The 24,658-nt window shown below is 44.5% G+C and overlaps 1 long non-coding RNA gene across 1 annotated transcript; it reads right to left on the minus strand.

The window, feature by feature from the left end:
* Positions 1-460: 460 nt before the first annotated feature.
* Positions 461-18,727, minus strand: LOC149857071 (uncharacterized). Its single transcript, XR_016444285.1, has 3 exons — positions 18,595-18,727; positions 1,996-2,218; positions 461-606 (listed from the first exon to the last, which is right to left on the minus strand). It is a non-coding gene; the product is annotated as an uncharacterized LOC149857071 (long non-coding RNA).
* Between the last annotated feature and the right edge of the window lie 5,931 nt (positions 18,728-24,658).

The following is a 24,658-nucleotide window of genomic DNA, read 5'->3' on the forward strand; positions in this document are numbered from 1 at the left end:
CGACACAGCACAGAAAAGAACTGGGAACTCACTAGACCAAAAGAAGAGGACAAAGGGAAGCCTGACTCTCTACCTTAGTTGGGCAGGAAACTCATTTGGGATGGGGGGATCTTAGCATGTGCTCCCCTCCTGCATTTAACAGCCCATAGTCCTTGGATAAAATACTTTAATTCTTTTTCACAGCTTCTGCCCAGGAGAGGTAAAGCAGGCCTCAATCTAAACAGCCTCTACCCAGTGGGGGGGTCCAGCACGTGCTTGGGAAGTGGGAGAAGTATGTCTGAACTCCCTCAGGCTGAGCCGGCATTGAACCCAGTCCTCCAAAGTCATGAGCTCTAACCACTAATCAATGGCAGGGGTCATCACCTCCTTCCACCAGGTTTTGAAAGAAAAGTTAACTCTGCTTCATAGGCACCTACCTTCAGGGCCAGGATCACGACTCAGCCTTGTCCTTTGGGTTCAATTTTTGCTGGCTAGTACTGAACAGGTTGGCTCTAGGCATCTCCATGCTGGCTGGGTTGTACCTCTTGTCTGAGGAGTCTTCCTCTTCCCGTGTGCTGTCCAGAGAGCTCATGTAGGGTGGAAGATTGCACTACAGGAGCCAAGAGTCTAGAAATTAAGGATAATGATATTATATCAGAGCACAGCTAAGACCTCATCAATGGAGACACCTAAAACATCCCAGAGCCTACCGTGTTTAGTGACATTTGGTTTTGAGGGCAAAGACCAATGATTAGAAGACACTAGAATGGGAGAAAGCACCAAATTCATCCACTGTAAGATAATAAAGATGTTTTAACTATTTTTTTTCCTATCCAGCAGCCCAGGTAGCTAATTAAAACTATTAAAAACCAATTGAAACTCATGTGACATTGGCTTTTCTCCTGCAGTGCCAATGAGGCATTTACCCCAGCCATCTCCATCTTTTCCTACAATGATCATGGAAATCAATTCACACTTTGTACTTCATCAAATCCTCTGTCCTCTGTGAACAATAGGCTTCAATTGCCAAAGCGGTCATTAGCAACCTGACTGGCATTTCCAGTGACTGCAGGGAAAGGCCTTTGGTTCTTTTGCAAAATTTGAATAATTAATTACAGACATTTGTATTAGTAATCACTGCCACAGTACAGACTGCAAGGGGCTGGTTTTGTACTGATGCATGCGACCTTTGGTCTTTATCATGGGTGGAATCATACCCTTGAACAGAAAGCCTCTCTTACATGTTGTGGGTGAAGGTTAGCCTTTTGAATGTGGGGCAGCCATAGCGCTGCCCTGAGCCCAATATATTGCAGCCCCCACTGTAATCTAGATTCAGTTAAGCATATGCTCAAAAGCATCCCTTTTCAAGTCACTGGAACACGATTGAATGCTGAAAGCGAAGCTGAGCCCAGACCCGAGGAAGGGCATTTTGCATCCCTAACACAAGTTACCTAAGTAACTAAGACCGAAAGACTATCCAGGAAAAAGTCTTCTTGCATCATGTTTTACAAAAGAAAACTAGAATATGTAGCCAGCCAACTTCAAATATAAAGTGCTTTTTGGTTGGGTGTTTCTCATACAAGTTTAAGGAATACATGCTAGCACTCTAGAAATATACTTGCAAAAAAAAAAAAACCAGACTGGATTTCCACACCGGAGTGGTAAGTGCTCTGACATAAGTGTCTGCTTTTGAGAACAGGGTTAACAGTCTCATGCCATCTCACCCAGCACCAGAAAAACCACTTGGAAGAGCTGAGAGAACACCATCAGAAACTTGCTAAAGAATATTTTAAGATGTAAAACTCAGCTGTCTTTCTGGGATGGATGCATCACAAAACTCCGGTTTTGGAACGGAATCGAGTCATTCCCAAAAACTAGTGTTTTTGATCCCAATTCTGTCTGGAGCTTGCTCAAGTTTCCATCATTTTGCAATCTAGCAAGGATTAAAAGACTTCCTGATGTCCTTCTCCTCTCCGAAAAGAAAAACTACACAGCTGACGCACTCCTTTGACTTACCCCAACCAATGGAAAGGTCTTGCAGGGGTGCCATTTCTGGGGGACTTCTTGTGTTTTTCCGCAGGAAAGGCCTCACCCACAGTGAAAGAGAATCATAAAAAAATGGGTGAAGCAGAATAACTTTGGATACATTTGGGCAAGGTCATGAGCTGCCTCCCCACCAAATGGTTCCTCAGTTCCCAGGCTTGGTTGTTTGTGCAATTACACAGCATGCCGTCTTTTCCTATGGTGGAAAACAAAACAAAAGAAGAACAGGAAAGAGACATTGAGTCTCGTTGCCAGAATACTTTGCTCTCTTTTGGACTTCTAAAAACACTCGGGATACAGAAAGCTGATATACCAAGGGAGAGATGCACTGGAGCTTTGCTTAGCTCTCTATGGGGTTAGAGAGATTAAAAGCTAAAGTCCATAACAGAGAGAATATATCTGAGTTTCTGCACGAAGGCAGTAGCTCTTTATGGACCTGTTGGAGAAGGTGACATGCTAAACCTCGGTAATCCTAGATGCTATCTAAGGACCTTGTTGCAGTTTGGTCTCTTCAGGCAGACCCATACCACAAAACCACTGAATGCAGCACTGGGAGATATCCATCTGACATCCATAAGACCCTGCGATGAAGCGTCAGTTGATATATGTTCCCAGTTCTCTAGAAGCTGTCTGTATTCCTACAATAGCCACGTCACGCATTGGCCTCTTCAAAGCATTCATCCTCCCAGAGGCACCCTGCGATGTGGAATGGCTCTTGTCCCCATTTTACAGGCACGAGATCAAAGCACGGAAAGTCAAGTAGTATCCATGAAAGATCCCTGATACTGAATGTTGCAGCACCTGAATCATAGGAGGAGAGCGAAGTATCTACGAATAGGGGCCACCTCATCTAATAGGAAATTTGCAGGAGAGGGGCATGTTGTAAGCTCCACCCTTCCTAGGGCTTTAAGTGTCTTACTCGCTCTTATCAGGATCCATGAAGCTAAACATTTCCTGAAGTTAGACATGTATGCTAGATAGACCTTTCTCACCAGTAACAGCTGGCGGTGGGGAAGACCTCACTGTGCAGTAACACAGCGGTGAGGGCACTCAACCAGGAGGTGGCAGATCCAGATCCAGGGCCTGAAAGGATTTGAACCTGCATTTCCCACCTTGTCGAGGGAACGCCATAGCCTAGCAGTGGGGAAAGCTACCCCGAGTACGGAGACCTGGGTTCATTGGGACGGGGCTGGAACCCAGCTCTGCTCCTTCCCAGGTGAGTATCCATTGGGCTACAAAGTCATACCTACGTGCAAAACCTCACTCCCTCTGGCACACCCGGTATTTCAGCATGCCTTGCTAAATGGACCAGCAGCTAGACAGAATCAAGAAGGCCCTAGCCTAGAATACATTTAGCCTGCTGGTTAGCATGATACTGTAGAGGGAAAATGAAGGTTCAGATCCTTTCAGTGAAAAGCAGGAATTGAGCTCAGGCTTTGCATGGATGCTCTAACCCTTGAGTTAGTAGGCAAAAGGAATAAGCACCACTTCCACTCATTTTGCATGGAGCTGAGCGAGACAGCTGAGAATCCCCACAGCTGAGACAGGGGACTGCCTCATTTGTAAATCCTGAGGAAACCAAGCTGCTCTCTTATGCAATTCTGGAAAAGCCCAGCAGCACAACTGTAGTCATCGAGGGATTTGACTTTGTTGGCAGACCCTTGGACACTCCAGCATTCATGTAGCAGCTAAACATCTGTAGGGCTGGTTAAGCAGAACTTAGGGTTTTTTTGTGGATGTGATATTCAACCACTTACCCAAGGTCAAAGAGTGAGTTTTTCAGCAAAGCAGGAGACTGAATGCAGATATCCCTAAATATATAGGTTAATGGCTTATTACCCTTGGACAAGGCTTCCTCTGGTGGAAACAGAGCCAAAGACACCAAATTGACACATAGGCCCTTAGCCTCTGGGTCATTTTTCATCCAGGCATACACAGGCTGACTTCAATGAGCCATCTCATATGAGCCAAGGTTCATCAACATGAATAAGGCCTCCCTTAGAGCCTATTAAATCATTATAGTCTCCCATAAAACACTGGAATTTGCTGTCTTTGTTGCATATTTCCCCTGTTTAGTTACCCCAGATGTGTGTTGGGACTAGTGAACTGTGGTGCTCAGGGACCCTGAGCAGTGAACCCAGCTCTTCAGCTTTGAACTTGTGTATTTACACTCATTGCACCATCTGGAGAAAGCCTAAAGCTGTGAAATGAAACAAATGAGGAATTCAGCATGGGGATAAAGTGTAAATTGAGTGCATTTTTGCTTTTTATTTTCAGCTTGTGCTTGATGAGTAAGAAGCCAACAGCAAATATGTCAGGAACCCATTGAATAACACGGCATATAATAGGCCATATTACAAGAAGATCTGAATAGAAAGGATGAGCTGTCATGTACAAATCTTGCCTTTGACTCCTACCCCGGGGTGAGGTGGGGGAGTTTACACATAGTATTTAGCCCTATTATTGTCCATCAAATTATAGTCAAGTTCATATAAAGAGACAAATGACTTTTTTTGCTTGGCTATCACACATCAGCAATGGCTTGTGAGTAGCATATATGGGGTGAATGGCAGAAGATAGGCCATTCAGATTCAAGGCCAAAACTATTCCCAACTCACTTATGTTTCAGAATTGCCAACAGACAATAATGGTAGGATAATTAGCTTCTACACTTTACTACTGAGTATGATTTTCAGAGGAAGAAACTTTCAAGCCCTGGTACTGAACCTTGGGAAGTAAAAGATGTGCTCCACGAAGACCATTTTGTATATAAGTTTTTTATGTGCACCTTCAGTTATCCTTATTCCCAATGCACAGGGAGGATCTGAGTATTGACCCAGGGTGAAGGTGCACAGCATGCTTGGTTCCTTTACATGCCTTTGGGACTTTATTTTGACTTTTCCTATTTACACTGGAGGTCAGAGAGATTTCCAGCGAAGTGAGACAGTGCCCTTTGCAAGCTTCTGACAGCCCGTCGATATACATGAGCAGAAACACAAATCTGTACTTGGTGTTTGCAAAAACGAAGGTGTTAAAAATCTCTGATGCACAGTGATAGAGACTGGTTTGAAGTCGCTTTTGCCGGCGGCGTGCCCAGAAGTGCCAGCGGCTCTTCTTGGGGAGGGCTCCCCCCACACACCTGTTGCCTAAGCCAACAGTGCTCGCTCTCAGGGGGCACCAATGCTCTCAGGAGGTGCATGTGCACCCCCATGCACCCCCTACATGTCGCCTATGGTCACTTTGGTCCAATAAACTACTATCCATCTTTTGAAAGACCGAAGTGCCAATGCCTCTCTGTACAATAAGAAAGTCCCTAGTCTGGTTTTTAGGCAGCCAGTGGGAGATTTAGATGTTTAGCCCTGGCAGGGGAAAGGCTAAGTGCATGAGACACTTTCTGCACTTGTCATCTTGTCCAGGCTGAGCTTGTGTGACTGGTCAAGAATAATGAGATGTCTTTTGCTAATGGCTCAATGTACTGCTCCAATGCATTTATATACAACATGTGGTACTATGATGCACTTCGGGCCAAAATCTGGTCTAAGGTAAGGAACAGACTGGGCTGGAAAAACTGACTGAGAGGCAGAGGTGGGAAGCAGGAGAAGGGAATATAAATACCTCCCCCCCAACACCCCCCCCCCTCACTTAGGAGCAGGAGTCCAGGACAAGATTTGTACAGTATGTGATGGTTCAGCCTTTTTACAACTCTTGGGGAGCAAGCTGCCCGTTAAATTAACCATGATAGACTGGCATCCAGAAAAGAAAAATGTATATTCTGAAAACAAAGGATAAGGAGCTGAAATGTCTTGGCTCTCCTTGCATGAGTTAGCTCAAACAACATGCCCCAGCCCTACCACGTGTGAAAGCACTTGGGCTTCATCGTCACAGAGGCAATGGAAACCTCCAGGTTTCTTCCCTTTCACCAAATCCAGGCCTGTCTCATGACATATTGAAGAGAGCAATCTGCATTTCTTTGGCTCAGCCCTTTTGCAAAGGAAATAAGAAGATATTTCTCAAGCACTCCTGGCTTCCAACAAAGAAAACGTAAGGTCACAATTCATCAGGACCTTTCCTCAATGATAGGAATAAAATCATCATCAGAAGTGGGAAGGAGATAACTTTCCCAAAGGGTAACTCCCTTCCAGGAGGGCAGCATCTCTGACTGTAAAATGCATATTAGTCTACTATGATGAGTAACAGTAAGGCCAAGGGTTTCTATTAATGCAACTGCAGGCACGAATCCAAGTTTTCATGCCCCTGGGAATGTGGTTGCTGGCATAAGCCTTCAGATTTGTATCTACTCTGTTTTGCAGGAACCAAAGTTACAGGGGAAACTTGTGCTTACTGTCCAATTGCTTGGCCTCATCTTGGAGTTCACCCTGAAAATTGTTTTTCCTTTTTGGCCACCAAGTAGACAACCTGGAAAGGAAAAAACCTTGCACCTGACAACCTCAGAGCCTCTAGCTGTGGTCCTAGGTAAGCTGCACAACCGCAGGCATCCCTCTCAACTCCGATCAATTGTTAAAAGCATTTGTCTCATGCTGCAAGCTCCTCAGAGCAGGGACTGCCTTTCACATGGCATCTGCGCAACGTCTAACACAAGGCCCAATCCTCACTGGTCCAATGGAAACTGCTGCAAGACATATAAGTCCTTGTCCTCCTCCTCTTTGCTCCTGATGTTTGGACCATAGAGGTATATGAATGAAGAATACCAGCATAGGTATACAACTGGATGCAGGTATGCAGTTGCATTAATCCTTAACAGTGGATTAATTCCCACCCCGCATCTGATGAACGTTAGATCCACTCCATTTCTCGCTGCCACTAAGGAACTATTATAGTTTCCTACACCCAGAGGTGGAAATGGTGGATTATGTCCTTGACATTTATTTTATTTTTTTGTTCTGAAGGTATTAAAACTTACTGTCAGAAGTAACAGATCCTATCATACCTGCAGTAGCTGCTCTCGCAGGATTTCACTCCTCATTAAACAATGCCAGGGTGGAAGGTGTTACTGGAGGAAGAATTGTAACAACCAGGATGATCGGTGCCTCCAGGGCAGCACTGGCCAGAATAACGCCCCCAAAAATGGCCTTGTTTCTGAAATGCCCCAGAGAGTGCTACTTAGCCGCAACTTGGCTGGGTTTCATTTCAGCAGGGTTTTATGCACATTTATGGTTTGCCAAACTGGCTGCTAGCATGCGGAGAATGAAAACTCAACTACATCTCTCTCCTTTCCTTTCACCCTTCCTGAGCTATTGCTGGTGCCCAGGCTGGAAACTAGTCTCTCCTGCCCTGTTTGGGTTTTTTTTACCAAAATGGTTAGAACAATTTTTTGTAACGAGTGGCTCCTTTTTTTCGGGGGGGGGAGGGAGTTAATTAGCCTTACACTCAATCCTCCCTGATTTGTCCTGGATCAGGACTGGCAACAACAACAAAAGAAGCCTGTGGGGCTCAACAACACATCCACACTCGAGATGTCAAAAAGCAATATGACAGCTGGAGTGGCTACAATTTAAAATGCCGGTACCTTATTGTATCCCCTTCCATAACATGTAGTTCCCCCTTGGTTCCAGGAAATACATGCAATGAAATGCTTGGAAGCAAAGTCTTTGATCTAGAAACATATTTCAGTGCAGATGTCATCCTGGATCACTGGCTCCCTGATCTCTATTTGTGTGCACAAACATCAGATGCATTGCGGTGAGTGCACAGGACTGACTTCAGCTCACATGCTACAGGTCACAAGCATACCGAAGGGATCAGTGAAAGGCTGGATGAGATGTGGAAGTACCCATCTGTGCCTAGGCAAGATCTCAGGAAGTAAAATGCACGAGTGCAAATGTGCAGGTAAAATTTTGACTCACATTTGAAAATCTGGCCTTTTGACCTGAGATAGAGTCGGGCCATTTGGTAGAGCTCTTAAGACTATTAGCACTGTTAAAAGAGCCGTTGACGTCTCACTTACACACATAATCACCGGGACTACACGTGCAAATCAAGTACTTGCAGTGTAACCAGCCCCAGTTTTATCTTAACATAGGTAATAACACAACTAGAGTGACATGAAACGTGGTTAGCCAGCCTGCCTGGTGGCTCTCCATGGAAGAAAATGCCTCTTTTAACTCAGGACAAAATGCATTGGGACAAATTCATTCCTCATTGTTCCATAAAAGCGTCCATGAAGATTACAGATTTCTCACAACCAAAATGATTTCCTCGATTGCTGCTTTTAGACTGGGAAGAAAACAGATGATCCTTACAGAAAAGTTTCTGTTGCATCCTCCGAAAGCAACAGGCCGTACACTGTTATCTCCAAAAACAATGCAGACTTCACCATATAGTCATTTCTGCTTTAATGTAACGTGCAATTCTCCAATGGATTAATGTAACTCAGAAGACTGTCATTTTTTTACTAGCCTTACTGACCCACTTAGAAGATTTCCATGGATGGAGTACTTCGCCTGTCTTGAAACACAACCCAGGAGCTGGTGACAAAATACTAACAGAAGCTACCACAGCTTAAGAGGCACATCACTTAATTGAAAACATCTGAGGCCAGTGTGTGAAGACACATCTTCCATAAGCAATACATTAAAAAAAAACCATTCCTTATTCCATGTCTTCTGAAACTTTCCAAGGAAATAGTTTGTTTCTGTCCTGTTTATGATATAGCAACAATAAAAAAAGCCACATCTCTTTTCTTGGAAGCTTAATCTATCCTCCTTGTATTTATTTGAAATAATGGATATTTTTAATACATGGAAGCAAGTTGTATAGCTAGGCCCAGTGCTTTGGTTTCCTTAGTTCTTCTAGCATAATGATACTTAGGAATTTCCAGGTCTTTTCAAGTCCTGGATATGCTAGACATAATGCCCCAACTCTTTCCTGGATATCAGGTGGTCTAAGGACATATCTTCACTGACTGCCTTTCTTGCATGCAGACCAGCCTCTGGCTTCTTTACTATCCCTTCCACCCAGGAAGAGCACACGCCAACTGCAGATGCTTCCTCAGCCTGACCAAGGGCATTTGTATCTGAAAGCTTGCAAAGAAGAATTTTTCCAGCTATTTGAGTTGGTCTAATAAAAGAGATCATATTGACCCAAAGAACCTTATCTGACAACTCTTTCAGTTTTTGCAGAGCACTTTAGAAACACTTTCTTTCCTACCACCCAGGAGCTAGCTGCCAATAGGAGATAATAACTGGAAGGTGATTTGGTGGATAGAAACTGTACATATCCTAAACCAAGTCACCATCACTGGTAGGCAAGACTCATACCAGAATCATCAATCAGCTGGTGTCACATCACTCACACCACACGCCCGGTGCAGCCTAATTGCGTCAAGTCACAACCGACGCGATGTCACAGCATGCATGGTTGAGCTGAGACCTGATTAGTTTAGAGGCTCCAAAAAGAGACCTTACCAGAGGCTGAAAAGGACTTCTGCCCAACCTGCATCACCTTTATTCTTACTAAACTGGGACCCCTGCCAGAGGCATACCTGTGGTCTAACTAGTTAAGCCATAAGGAATTTCCCTTGGTCCATCCAACAGAAATAAGGCAATGCGCTCCTCATCTGGAGTTTCTCAAGAAACATTGCGCTGACAAACAGCATTATTAACTCATGATAAAATCATGTCTGCCCTTTCAAAGTGATAGCCCCCAGGGGAGCATGTGGGATATAGTGCAATCCTGACTTAAAACCAAGGAGCCGTCATGGTTGTGCATCTGCAACCTCTGCCATCCGGTAGTAGGCCCCTACTTGTCTCCAAGTGAAATCATGCAGTTCTTTCCCTCCTGCGCCAGTGGAGCACAGACCAGTTGCTGACTACCTTGAAACTCTGGCTGAGCTTTGGGCACCTAAATATCACCCCATCAGGAACTAGTGACCAAGGAAGTAGTTTCCAAGAACCTTCCTAAGATAAGGCATTTTTATTAAGTCACTGGAACAAAGCATTATGGGGGGAAGGGAGATTTCAAAAGAGCGAACAGCCTACTTGCATATTGAGTCTCATTTATCTTATGGCTCATACAAGTGACATTAGATAGGCGTTCTTAAGTTCCCGAGCAAGAACAGACTTATATTTTCTCAGAAAGCTGAAAACTTCCCAGAAGCCTCAGGAGCATCCCAAGCAGCCTCAGCCTCGTCAGACCCATCCTGTTTGATCCGGTTTCAGTGCTGACAGAATTGCATTCAAACCACTCACTCTGCCCTTATCTCATAGCAGCCCAATCTATCTCATTGAGGCAATTGGTAGCCTTGAGGCTGGATCGTGCCAGGGAGTGATGGGGGTGAAATGACTCACTCTGCTATCCAGTGTTCAAATCCTATGATGCAAGCACAGATCAATAAGCCTGTCTGAGCATGCCAGCATTCACCACAACCCATGCAACAAATTCTCTTTTCAACAGAGGTACGAATGATATCAACTGAGTTCAGAGCATTTCTTTCGCAGGATAGTTTGCATCACAACCAAGGGCGCAGATATGCAAGCAAGCTACTGAAGGCAGGGGAGGATGAGCTTTGCCATGCAACAGTGCCCCACGGTGTTTACTTCCTTACCCCTGATTAAATACAAACTCACCTGTAGTAGCTGAGCCCTCGGTGCAAGAGGAGTAAGGTACTTCAGGTTGACCTTCATTTACTGTGAGGTGACAGCGTGCGCATGGGTGGTAACAGGGATGAGATGACCTCTATTTGGCCCCCAATGCCTCATAGAAATGCATTCACATGCCTCTATTCTTAGAGCAAATTGTTCCACCCTCAACAATTGCTTAACCCTGAGCTGGAGACACTGTGTTGGTGGAGAACAATGAGCATTGGCAAAGCACTGCCAATGTGTGCTCTATGATATTAAGAAAGCTTGGTCTGTACAAGAAGAGTAAAACCTTGACCATCCCAAGCTGGTACCAATGCAAAAGAAGGGCTGAAAATGCAACTACATCTGCACCAGAGGATTCTCCCAGCCCAGCTGGGAGATCCCCCCCTGTTAGACAGGGATCCACCTGACCACCCAGCCACAACAGTAGAAGCTGGTGGCACAGTATGGGTAAAAAAAGAAGCATTAATTCAAACGCAGGAAAAAGCAACCATGGATGAAAATCTGCTGGAAACAATAAGGTCCCAGCAGCCCACCCTGCTGATACAGCCTTGTGCATGCTTGGGTAAAGAAGGGCTTTTCAAAGCAATGTTAATTTAACACAGATGATTCAACCATAGCCAGTTCCCTTTGGTCTTCTTCCTTTACCCCCATTGAAATCATGGTGCTGAATGGACAGCTCTGTTTTACCTTTTCATTGAAACTCTTCCTCAAGAGTTAAGACCTTTTTTTAAATAAATTAGTCTCTAGTTTTGCACTGGGTCTTAGAAAAGACAAAGGAATGTGCATTTGTTTAGAAGAAAGGGCATTGTTGCATGCATGATGCATCGTCCTTGATTCTCCAGGATTATACAAATGCTTTCTTCCCAGTCCAATCTTGTATCACGGATAGGGAATGAGATTTTCAGCAAACATCTTTAATTACAACTACATGTTCCACGTGGCAAAAAAAAAGTGCCAGTTTAGGGAGCTGAGGCTAGAAATGCTGTACTTCACAGTCAAATATGCATCCTTACAGTGGAGGCCGCTGTAAATCAGTGCACAGCATTAGCAGTAGCTAAACGTGCTTTGATTCTTGCAATATTTCCCTTTCTAAATAAAGGGAACCTCCAAGTGTCAGAGCAGAATAAAATTTCATTTTTAGTGACCCCGCCTTTTACCAGCATGTATACATACAAATGCATATGTTTGTGAATGGGAAACGGGGATGCATTTAAGGAGTTTTGAATTTCTCTTTCTCTGATTATTTTTCTGTAGTTTTAGGGTCATGCAGTTTAACAACTTGGATTCCCAAAAGATCAAGTCTCCATTCCCGCCATGCAACTCTACAAAAATGGAAGATTATGTGACAGACCACCAGGGAACAGATGAAAGTCCCTAAATAACAGCACTGATTCAAACATGGGACAACCCAAAAGTATGCCAAACCCCACTAGGAAAGCCACATTACTCACAGTTCCCAGATCTTTCATTAGACACCAGGATATAATGTGTCATCCTCTTTTTCCCTCTATAGTGACTTATTCTGGCTGCAGATATATAATGTACTGGCATATGTAAAAAATAAAGGAATAAAATACTCTAGCTATTAACTTCTTTTTCAGGCTTCTTCCCAAGGGCCTGTAAGGGGACAGAGAATCACAGAAAATGAGGGTGTGAAGGGACATCTAGTCCAACCCCCTGCTCCAAGCAGCACCAGCCCCAACTACATCATCCCAGCCAAGGCTTTGTCTAGACGGGTCTTAAAACCTTCAAGGATGGAGAGTCCACCACCTCTCTGGGTAACCTGTTCCAGTGCTTTACCTTGTGAGAAAGTTTTCCTAATATCTAATCTAAACTTCCCTTGCTGTAGCTTCGCCCATTGCTCCTTGTCCTGTCACCTGCCCCCACTGAGAACAGTCCAGCTCCATCCTCTTTGGACCTCCCTGAAGGGAGTTGAAGGCTGCTATTAAATCCCCTCTTGGTCTTCTCTTCTCCAGACTAAATAAGCCCAGTTCCCTCAGCGTCTCTTCAGAAGTCCTGTCCGCCAGCCCCCTCACCGTTTTCATTGCCCTCCTCTGGACTCTCTCCAGTGTGTCCACATCCTTTCTGTAGTGGGGGCCCAAAACTGGACACAGTACTGCAGTTGTGGCCTCACCCATGCTGAATAGAGGGGAATAGTCACTTCCTCAGTCTGCTGGCAGTGCTCCTACTAATGAAGCCCAGGATGCCATTAGTCTTCTTCACAACAAAGGCACACTGTTGGATCATCTTCAACTTATTGTCCACTGTCACCCCCCAGGTCCTTTTCTGCAGAGCTGCTGCCCAGCCAGTCCGCCCCCAGCCTGTACATGGGATTGTTCTGTCCTAAGTGCAGGACTTTGCACTTGTCCTTGTTGAACCTCATGGGATTTCTCTCAGTCCAGTCATTCAATATGTCAAGGTTTCTCTCAATTCTAGCCCTACCCTGCAGTTTATCTACTGCTCCCCCTATTTTGGTGTCATCTGAAGTCTTCTTACACATGGAGCAAAGTCCTAAATGATTAAGGAATCTATTCGTCCTTCCTAGGGCCTGTACAGTGTTCATGAACATCACATGTAAATATGAGTTCAATGGGGAAAAAAACAGGTTTAGGCCTCTTGGTGGTCATCACCGGGTTTTCTTTTAAATTAGGTTATTTCATGCACAATCTTAGATTCCCCACATGTCTAGGGAATGGCAAATGTTTTTGTGATTTCAGGCTTCAGTTAGAATCACTTTCTGGGCAAGGTTGTATTCTCTTTGAATGAGTTGCCATTATTTCTGACTCCAGTTATGTTTATTTGTCATGGCCAAGGGGCAAAAAGTGAATTGAATCACAAATATCAAATCCTAGGAAAGGCTTGAAAAAGGCGCCAAGATGCTGTCTGTGAACTCTTCAAATGTATCATCTGAACAGTTGCCAGACCACCAGGAGAGCAGCACTATGAAGCACAAAAAGTTTTCTTATTTTATATATTCAGCCAGCTGGAAGGCACCAAATGCTATGAAAAAGAATCGCATTAAACCTTTGCCACATTAACTATGATGCAAGATGTAGGAATTTCTGCAGATAAAAAAGATAGAAAGCATTCTTTTTAACTCGTGTAGCTACCATGTTTCCTAAAACAGGAGCTCAGAACAATTTTAAATGGCATCCACAGGGAAGTAGATTGAAAATGCCATTGCTTCCATGAATCTTGCCCAGCACAGAAACAATGGCATGGGTAATGCTTTTCTATACATAATGCTATTTCGCAAGATAATACCTACAAGTGTTTTTTTAAATTTCTAACAAAATATTTTTAAAATATAATTTAATTTAAAAGGTCCCACATTTTGGGTCAAATTATCAGTGAGGTGTCTAGAAAGGTGCACAGAATTTCTGAGATTCTTGAACATGAACCAATTTCCATTTGTGCGAGGAAATAGATGCTTGTAGTAGTTAATATATAGTTCTGTGGGCGGGTGTCATTTTGGTCAAGAACCTGAAAGGTTTCTGGCCGTTCCTACACATTTTCCACACTCATTTAGAGGTTCCTCTTCATAGTATTTGAAAAGACTTCTGCTTCAGGAATAACTTGCCAATGGTATAGAGAGAGCACAGGTCAGACAAAGTCAACATTATACTGCCCTTCACTGATTACCCAGTATCAATAATAAGAATATGTATCCAAATGTGTATTTCCATGGGAACAAAACACCCATCATTCTGATTTCTTCTGGACTGGTATGAATCCAGATTGACTACCTATGTATGTAGTTTTGGCTATATTCTCTGGCCAGAAGCATTTAAAAAAAAGGACAAAAAACTAAGAGACAATGGGCAGATCAGATAAAGGGCAGTATGAAGGGCTTATTGGAGAGAGAAGAGCAGGAATAATTTCTGGAACAAATAGATCTTAAGAAAGGATCTGGGCATTTCAAAGAGAGAACATACTAAAAGGTAGATCCAGTCGGAAAATCTTTTACCTGCCACCTGAGAGAAATTTCAACTTTTTTTTCTTAAGACGACGAAAATGAAAAAAAAATTCAGAGAGAATCCTCTTTTTTTTAATTCCTGGCTGAACATTTTTCAGAGGGATGCTGCCCCAAAGTTGGCATTTTCTTCAGTAAAAAGCTATTTCTCCTTTAAAAAAAAAAAATCAGTTATTCAAAAAGTTGAATTTCCAGTGGAAAAAAAAAAATTTTGACTAGAGTTTTGATGGGTCTTACTAGAAGAAATAGAAAAGGTATCCTGCTGCAGTGGGAGGCAGGAGAGGGGAGATAACAAAAAAAGATGTGAGCCGGATTAAGAGAAACATGGGGAATAAAAAGGAGGGCCAGGAGGAATGAAGAAAAGAGACGGCCTGGTTATTGTGTGGGATCTATTCATTTGAGAACAGCTTTTTGGAAATCCTGTTCCAGTCTTCCAGCACTGAACTGGATAGCAAGACACGTGTATCTGCAGTATACTAGCAATAAATACCATGGTTTCATCTGTACCACTAATCGTCACACCCCATAATTACTATGTGAATCGATACATTTGGAAATATCAACGTGTCCTCTTGAAATGGTTTCCAGGAGCACTATCCAAACAGAGGGAATCTCTTTCCACTGATTTGACTTTTAAGAATGGGGTCAGTCAATTATTTTGCACTACTGGGCCGACACTTCATGTTGCACAAAAATAATGCTACAAGACTCTCAGATTGTATTCTCTGTTCTGAGTCATGGAGATGGCTTTAAACGTGAAGTAAGAGGTGCTTCCAGGAAGCAACAAATCACCTACAGCCACCCATAAATTTAAGCAAAGAATTAGGACAGGCTGAAAGATTGGATGTGCACTTTGATTTTCTATAAAAACACTTTTTTTTCCCTATGTACAGTCGTTCCAAAAAGACGGCTGTTTTTCAGGGTGGACCTGGAGTGTTAGATCAATCAAAACTACCCACAGAAGACTGTCGAGCCCCTCAGCATGGCTTTCACGTCGTAAAAACCTGCTGAGGTATGTGACGCATGAGGAATTTGATACATGCTCTGCTTTTATGAGCAGAAAGGCAATGATTTTAAAAATATATCATCAAATGGATTCCTCCCTTAATTCTTCATTGTTTAAAATGAGAAAATGTTCCCTTATTGAAAGGAGGTTTATTTATCACTACTGGCCTTGGGAGTGGAAACATTGAAGAGCTGAATTAAAAGGAAAAAAACCAAAAAACTCTCTAACCACATTTGTTCAGTCTGGCATGCCCAGATTGGATGTGGTGAAAAGGGAGTTGTTCTCCTCATCTACATCTCATAGATTCATAGATGCTAGGGTCAAAAGGGACCTCAACAGATCATCGAGTCCAACACCCTGCCCTGGGCAGGAAAGAGTGCTGGGGACAGATGACCCCAGCCAGATGCCTATCCAGCCTTCTCTTAAAGACCCCCTGAGGTAGGGGAGAGCACCACCTCCCTTGGAAGCCCATTTCCAAATTTTGGCCACCCTTACCATGAAGAAGTTTCTCCTGATGTTTCATGGCCCCACGCCTGTTCCCGAACCCAACACCACGTGCGCTTCATTCCTAAGTAGAACCCTATGGATCGCATTGGGGGTCTTCATGCGTTACTAGAGTCTGCCTACAGAGATGTAGGGCTCCAGGATTAGGACCCATCTGAATTTGTTAAGAGCCAATGGCTATTCGGTGACCCACAGGAAATGAGTTGGTTGCATCAGATGTGGTCCATTTGAGCAGGGATATACTGCAGGCAACCTTCCAAAGGGCTACCTCCTTGAAAATTTCTTCTTGCTCCGAGCCGATTCTCCATTTGGAAGATTAGGAACATCTCTGGAGCAGATTAGACTCTTTCGGGTCCACAAGACATTTTACAGGTACTCTCCAACATTACAAGAATGTCCAATTAAATTAGGGACCAGATAAATACCTCTGACTGGCCGTTCTCAGTAGAGGGCCCAAGGATTACAAAGGTCTTCATGGTGTGAAATATATATTTCATTCTAAGAAGAGGTGCGAAGAGACCTTTTTCCACTGCATGGTGAGAAAGCTTGAAGAGCAATGATCCCACTGTGTACAATAAAAACAGGCATCACCTGACATCACATTCGTGCCGCCACAATTTTTATGGTTGGACAAATGCTGAGCAAATAGATGTCGCTACTCTACATCAGTGGCACGATAAAAGGTAACAACAAAGTATGTCGGTGTATTGCAGCTGACTTGTATTTGGTCTGTGGTGGTACAAGGTGGGTGACCCTGAGCTGCCTCACCACCCTGGGCAGATGCTCCAAGGCCTTGAGGGGGGCCCAATTCTGTGCACCCCAGTGGCACATCTCCACACATAGGGAAAGCTTGTGTAGGTCCTGGCATGGAGGCATGGGAGCTGAGCAATCCTGAGCACTTCAAGCCTCCCCACCAGGACCCACATGACCCTATTCTGCCATGCTGGGACCCACGTTGACCTGTGCCTTGTGTCCTGCCACAGCTGATCCATTCTGGTTTGGCGATGGTTGTTTCTACCCAGAAAAAAGGGCTGGATTCCAGATGATTGGCATATTAGAAGATATTCAGTAAACTGAAAACCTCCCCCTGTATTCATTACATTCAGTACTTGTAAGCGCTCACTTAGCCACTGTCTTCTGAAGGAACTCAAAGGAGACAAGACAATTAACCATGATGCCCCAGGAATGGATCAAAAAAACAAATTATAACTTAGAGTCGCCGCTCTTTCTCTAGCTCTCCAGTTCCTCAAAGGTGGGTTGGAGCTGGGTAATTCATCTGCCCATGGGCTACACCAGTAGCAAGGTTATTTTTCCCCAGCCAGCCTGCTCAGATGGCAATATGCTACATTACAATCTCAAACACTGATGTCAGGGTTGCTATAGTGATACACAATATATGACCAGGACCCTCCAAAATGATCTTTCCCAGGCCAAAGCATCATCCAGGACATTTGCGGGAAAGTTTTGAAGCCACAGCATTTATTCAAAGCCTGACACACAGATATTTTTCTTTCCTACAGCTCATGAATTGTGTCAGGTTGTTTTTGGCTATCCAGTTATTTGTAGATAATTTCACATCTGTTAGCTTATAAGGAGGAGCTTTGTTCTTTTTCTCTCCCTAGGTGTGGCTTTTCTGGAATGGATAGACATTGAATTAAAGAGGTCTTTCATCTTGCCGTCCATTCAGTTCAAAGACTAAGATGGTCAACCAAACACTCATTCGAAAATAATGCATGGTTTCAGTATTGGAAATGGGATGGGATACAAGTCCATAGTTATTGTCAAAGTTATTTCACTAGTTCTCACTGAATCGTTCTGCCATCGCAAGTGATGGACACGATATCGTGGTTCTCGGTTAGAAATTGACGAGAGCAAATGTACCTTGACTTGATTCTAACCGGGGGAGTTTTCACAAAAAAGAGAAATTTGCACTTGTTGACACGGAACATGTGGATTCCTTCATTCAGCATTGTGTAAGGGTCATAAATCTGCCTGGAAATGAGGCGTAAAATGCATCATAAAAATGTATAATCAAAACCATAACATCAGTTGAAATTTACGGTTAGTTACTTATGGAGAGAATTAAAAGTCTAGACCTTAAATCAAACCCTGTTCGGTTGTATATTTACATAAACTGTTGGTATAAAACTCCTTTCTCCTCTTTTTTTCCTACTTATGTCAGGCCTAAACCGTAAAATATTTTTTTTCTATAAATGCGGTATCTATAAAAGCAACTGTAGAAAAAAATGTCATTTGAACATCTGTGGATGAAAAGGTAACATCAGACTCCCCCAGAAAGTGATTTATAGGAGAGGACATCAAGAATCAAATTCCTCCAGTTCATGTTCAGATCAGTAAGATGAATAATAGATGACAAATTCCAGTCTTCTCCGGGACAATTAGTTCAGCACATGAAATACATCCTTAGGTACAGCCACAATAACACCCCTCTCTTATTTCTGCTTCTTTCATTAATTAAAATCTACCTTTTTTGCCATTGGGTCCTCACTGAGCAGCCTGGACATCTTCTGGCTGTTACTCTATTCCTCCAGCTTTATCCCTCCTACGCCACATCTTTAATCTGGTCTTGTGATCCAGTGCTTGGATTTTCCCTGCATGACGAGGCGAGCGACAAATATTAGGATGTTATTAAAAAAAAAAATCAAAAGCATCATTCAGTAATGCTCCCAATGTAAATACATTTCTCCTGTCTGCCAACTAGTAAAATATTTGCGCAGTGTGAGGTGGGAAGGAGGGGTAGGATGCTAAATGTCCCTCCAGAAAACTTCCCGAAAGCCAAGCGGAAGTCACAAGTGACAAACCGGGGGATTGTTGCGTGGTCTCCTTGTTATTAGTTCGGCTCAGAGCGGGCACAGTCCTCTCCAGGCAAGTGGAGGCCTCGATGGCAAAGCTATTACGCGTCAGGAAATTCTGAATTGCCCGCGTAAAGTTATGCAAGGAAAACACACAGGCGCCCAACTGTAGGTAGATTAATAGATTATAAAGTCAGAAGGGATCTTTACAGGAACTCCGGTGTAGAGCAGGCTGTAACTCTTCACCCCGTAACCTCCGTGTCAAGCCTACAACTTCTGTCTGATTGCATCCTTCATAGGCTGCTTGCCTGGTGGACCTTTGACCCCAGGGCCACATATCAAGACATCGGAAGACCACCTAAACCTCCTCACTGGAGCCAACAGCAATCTTTCCTTCAGTGACAATGAACCTCAATTTATTAGGCTCCAAGTGAGCGGCAGGCGCAGCGCTGCCCAGTTACTCAGGGCTAGACCAAACCCTCATTTCAGCTGCTTTGCGGCAGGAACAGACAAGTACCTCGCCCTAAGCGATCATGTGTCATCTGCAGCAGCAATGCAACATACTGAAACTGCAGGTATAGAAGCATTACAGAACAAGGGGTTTGCTCACATCCAGAATAGAATAATAATTGCTCATTTATTTTTTTTTAATCATATGCTTCTCCTTTGAGGCTGATATCTTTGCTTTCCGGGCTTCTCAACTCCAGCATTTATTTAACGTATTAAAAGTGTCAAACCCGAACCAGCAAGTTCTGGCACCTGGCAAGCGGAGAGGCAAGAGTGACATTAAAACAGTTCTTGCTTCGTGCAGTTATGCAATAAAGACAGTAGCGGTGATAGGTCTGATGTTTTCTTCCCCCATTGCCTGGCTGAGGGAGGGACTGTTGTGCAAGCACTCCTATGAAACGATGATTTGTTGCATTTCTGCCAACTCTTCTGGCAAGGTTTTAGCACAGAGGATGTTGGCAAGGACACCAGAGATAGCCTTTGAAAAAAGTGTCGGGGGTCCTCTAACAACTCCTGCTGCCACTAGAGCAAGCTGATAAAATCCTCGATTTTTATGTCCCAAAGCCCAGCACTCTCCATTACTTGGTTTGCCTATATCACAGTGGGCAGCGTCACCACGTCTGCTCTTGGCAGACGCACATTCTCTATTTGGCATGGTTTCCACGGTCGATAACAGGAAATCCCCTTGCGTTAGGAGGCACTATGTTTCCCATCCCATCACAACAGCTACCTTCCTCAAACTCATCTGACATTGGATCATCCTACTAGTCTGGGCCAAACGAGGTGTACGAGAGCATTACCCCTTAATAAAAAGAGGCATGAACCTCTCTAAGAGTTCACGTTGCCAAGACAGCTGTGTGACCGATAATAAATAATCGGATTCCTATTAAGATCTTATGAGCATGGGAAGCCCAAGGCAATGCCCCCAAAACCCCACAACAGAAGCACAGTCCCAGATCTTCAATAATTTGCAGGGTCCATGCTATCAACGAGCACGGAGGTCCTAAGGAGCATCAACCTGGCATCCCCTTCCAGCGTAGCAGTCCTGGCGGTTGTCTGGATTAAGCAGATATCTAATTAGCATTTCCACACTGTCTGGGCTTCTCAGCTCCAGTGTTCACTTAATTTAAATTGAAGAGCTCAGCAGCAGCTCTGGGGGTGGCATGCAGTGATGCTGATCCAGGAGCAGACAGGGAACCAGACTGTGGTCATATGTGTGGTTCCTCCCTTGCTCTAATGGGGAAGACATGTGTGCTCATTCTCCACTTGGCACTGCCTGCTTTTCCTGCCCCAGATGTGTGGGCTGGTATGTTGGTACAGTTGCAAAGCCTACTCTTCTTCGTGCACTTCCATCCGCATGCGCAGGAAAGGACACTGTAGTTTCCAACAATGGCAGTGGAGAAACCTGCACAAAGGAGAGTTTTACAGTCCTTTATTCCTTCAACTGACAGCACAAGTGAGCCCTGAACTTTAACAGAGCCTGAGAAATGAGAGAAGTGTTTCTCTGTGGCACAGAAAATGTTAGCATAAAAACCCAAAGGGAAAGGAGGTAGGAACAGAAAGCAAATGGGGCAAAAGCCAAGCCAGGGAGGGGTAAAGAGCCTCATATTGCCTTTATCATGATCTCACTGTATGTCCTTTGCTGTGTGTGCCTCACACTATCGTTCATTTTCCACTGGCTGTGTATCACGGATTTTCTCTCTCCCTCTCTGTGACACGGTGGTTTGGCCTTTTGACGTGCAGAGCAGATTCCCATACAGAAGACTGTTCCCTTTGGAGCGATGCCTAATTATAGCAGACGGACAGAATGTGCTGTTGTGCGGTCCAATATGCATATTCAGGGCTCCCTCCTCTGCACTACTTTATCACTGGGATCCTGGCTGCCTCCTGGCCGCTTTTTTATTTCTTTAACTTTCTGTCCTGCTGCTGATTGCTTTTTCCAAAGAATTCATCTAGAAATCTGTTGAAATGAGTAATAAACTGTGCAGCAGAGTCCCCTGGCATCATTACGAGCACAAAACTGCAGTGCATATGCACTGAATGCTCAGAGAGTCACAAAGGTGGACGCTGGTAAAGACTCAGTGAGTGGCAATTCACTTCTAGCAAACAGCCTTCGCATAATGGATGAGACCTTTCATCGGAGCCCCTTCCTGCGCAAGGCTTTGGTGATATGTTCACACACAGATCTGAACAGCAGAAAATTAGCTCTTTGCCTTGCTAGTAAGTAAAGCAGGTGGCTGGGAGACTGGGTCTTTCATGCTTTTCCCAGTCTCACGGTGTCACCTAAGACAAGGTGTTGAACCTTGCCATGTCTCTGTTCACCCACCTCAGGTCTTCGTGTGCTCCCAGAACGAGGTCCAGATTTTCCAAAGAGCTCAGTTCCCTCCCTGGCGTGCTCAGGACCCAGCCGCTGCCAGATGAACACTCAGTGGCCAGATTTTAAAATGTATTCAATAGACTAGGAGTGCCAAACACACAGCTGCTCCCTTTGGGCTACCTGAACTTGGGACTATGGCTACGGTGGGAGCCTGCAAGCAATGGCTGTCCTAGCATAACCCCATCCACTCTGCAGCTGCTTGGCCCCATGCAGCCCCACTGCCACTGGTCCCATCAGCAGACCCACCATCGATCCTGCTGCAGCCCTGTGACCTGGGCTGGATTCGGCCCACAAGGAGCCCTGCAGGTCGTATCTAGGCACAGAGTGAGTTTGACACCCATGTAAAGACAGAGCTTTCTGGGGTACCCAAATGGGAATAAATCTCTTTTTGGAATGCACCAAGCCCTAGTTCTCCCCTTAAAATGAGGTAACCCCATCACTTCCAACAGGCTTCAGTCCTGTTTTTCACTCATGTGAGCGAGTGGGGCATCACCCCATACAAGTACACTATTATACCTGCTTGGGGTGGCAAGGTGCTTGAGTGTTACCAATGACTGTGATGTTATTTCATAGGTCTCAAGATATCGGACACACTTCTTCAAGCCCCAGCTCCTGGAGACGTGCGGCTACATGAGTCTCTCTGCTTTCCTGCTCACTGTCTTAGGAGATTTGTAGTCCTTTAAGTTGACATGAAAATGTGCAAATGTGTCCCAAGCATGCCTGAGGCACACGGACACCAGAAAGACAGGACTCCAGCTTTGGCTTCATTTTGCATTTAAATCTTTGAAGCCATTCTCACGATTTTCAGGTGCCAGAGTCCTGGGATTTTTTTTAAGGCTGAGGTCAGTGGATCCAAAGAAAAGGTACGAAATAGCTCTGATGCAGGGTCGATTGGAACAGCACTGCAGCGTCTGAATATTTTTGCTCTGTTATTGTCTCGAAACAAAGGGCTGGAGGTAAAGCAGACTGCCAATCCGAGGTGAATCTGATGTCAGCGCGCACGAGAGGAACAAGCCTGCTCAGGTCAAGGAGGAGAAAAGTTTAAGTAAACAGGCAATATTATCTCAATGGGATGCAAGAGTGGGCTTTGCTTTTTGGATAGGGATGCACATTCTGCCCTTGGCTGGGCTGCCCAGCAGGAACGTGCGCCATGCCCCTGTGGATACGCTGGCAGGCAGGAAAGCAAACGGACGGCAGGTGGGGATGCAATGACTGCAGGAATGTGCTGCCCCTTGGGCAGCTGGAGACAGCTGTATGACCATCACCCCTCCTCCTCCTCCTCCTCCTTTTGCAGAAAGGCCGGGAAGGCTGATCTCTTCCCTCCGCTCCCGTCTTCCGCATTCACCATGTTAGCTCCATTTGCATCCAGGTCGCTGGTGATTCACCGGCACCAAATGTGGGAGGCAATGGTATCGTAGGGAAAAATGCAGATTGTTCCCTACACCGATTCTGGACTCCTTTAAAAGACATTTGGACGTTTATCTTGCTGGGATCCTTGACCCCAGCTGACTTCCTGCCCCTGGGCTGGGGGGCTGGACTCGATTTTCCGAGGTCCCTTCCAGCCCGAATGTCAATGAAATCTAGGAAATCCATGCGAGTCCAACAAAGGGAAAATCAAAATGAAAAGCCACCTTTCTCCAAATCTGCTGCCTGCTTGTGAGGGGGAAAGGTAGATCCTACTTTACAGTTTTCATAGACTCATAGAAAATAAGGGTTGAAGGGTTAGATGAGCACCTTGCCGGGGTCATCTGACCCCGTGCTCTTTCCTGCCAAGGCAGGGGGTCGGACTAGATGATCTACCTAGGTCCCTTCCGACTCTAGCTACTATGAAACTATGAAACTATGACCTCAGGAGGTCACATCTAGTCCAACCCCCTGCTCCAAGCAGGACCAGCCCCAACTACGTCATCCCAGCCACGGCTTTCAAGCAGCCCATCCTATATGAACACAGATACCTATAGGCTCAAGAGTTAAAATTTAGCATAGCTGTGTCCAACACTGTTGTAGGCTTCAAAGCCAGTAACTGTGATTGAAAGTCAACCTGCCACTTGATGGGCAGCTGATGTGAAGAATAAAGGGGAGGCGGGATATAGCAGCTACCACCCGGAGATCACACTGAGTAGATGGAACTTAAGCAGACTCAGTAACATTTTTCCTGAATAGGTGTATAGTTAAGCATGTGTTTAAGCTGCACTGAGTGAGTATTATGCTGAAAAAAGGCAAGATTAAACATGAAGCAAAGCCCTGGATTCAAAAACTTTTCTACAGTAGAACCATTAGAAATCTGAGCTATGAAAGTTTACATTAGCTGAGGTTATGACTGTAATGGCAATGGGTCTGTCGTGTATCATAACCGAACCCTATTGCCTTGGACTAAATGGTTGCACTAACGTCTAAAATTCTGTATTTCTGCTTCTGGATTTATTTCTAAGGTCGAGAGATGAATAATAAGCACAAAGGGGAAAATGTCATCTGTAGAACAACTTTACACATATGTCCTCTCCAGGCCATATGCCACTGGGTTTTGCTTGCATAAGTAAATCCATCTCAAGCTGACCATTTTTGCATGTGCAGATCCTTTCAGTTCTCCAGATTTTCATTTGGAGATTTTTTTGGAGATCTGACAGGGGAAAGATAATCAAGTCCTCCTGTTCCACCAAGAACGTCATTTCTAGCTTTAAGAGAAGCAAAGGGATAACTCTCAGTATGCATGCTTGTTCATGAGGAGCTCAGAGATATTCACATGCAGCAAGCTCAAAACATAGTGATGTTTTTGGTCAAGGGTGAAGCTGAAAATTTCTAGCATACCAGAAACATCTGGCAAAGTTATTTGAAGTCTCATGGCACTTGGGA

The sequence above is a fragment of the Crocodylus siamensis genome, chromosome 9 (assembly GCF_052110815.1).
Source record: "Crocodylus siamensis isolate JL-2025a chromosome 9, ASM5211081v1, whole genome shotgun sequence".
Taxonomy (NCBI): Eukaryota; Metazoa; Chordata; order Crocodylia; family Crocodylidae; genus Crocodylus; species Crocodylus siamensis.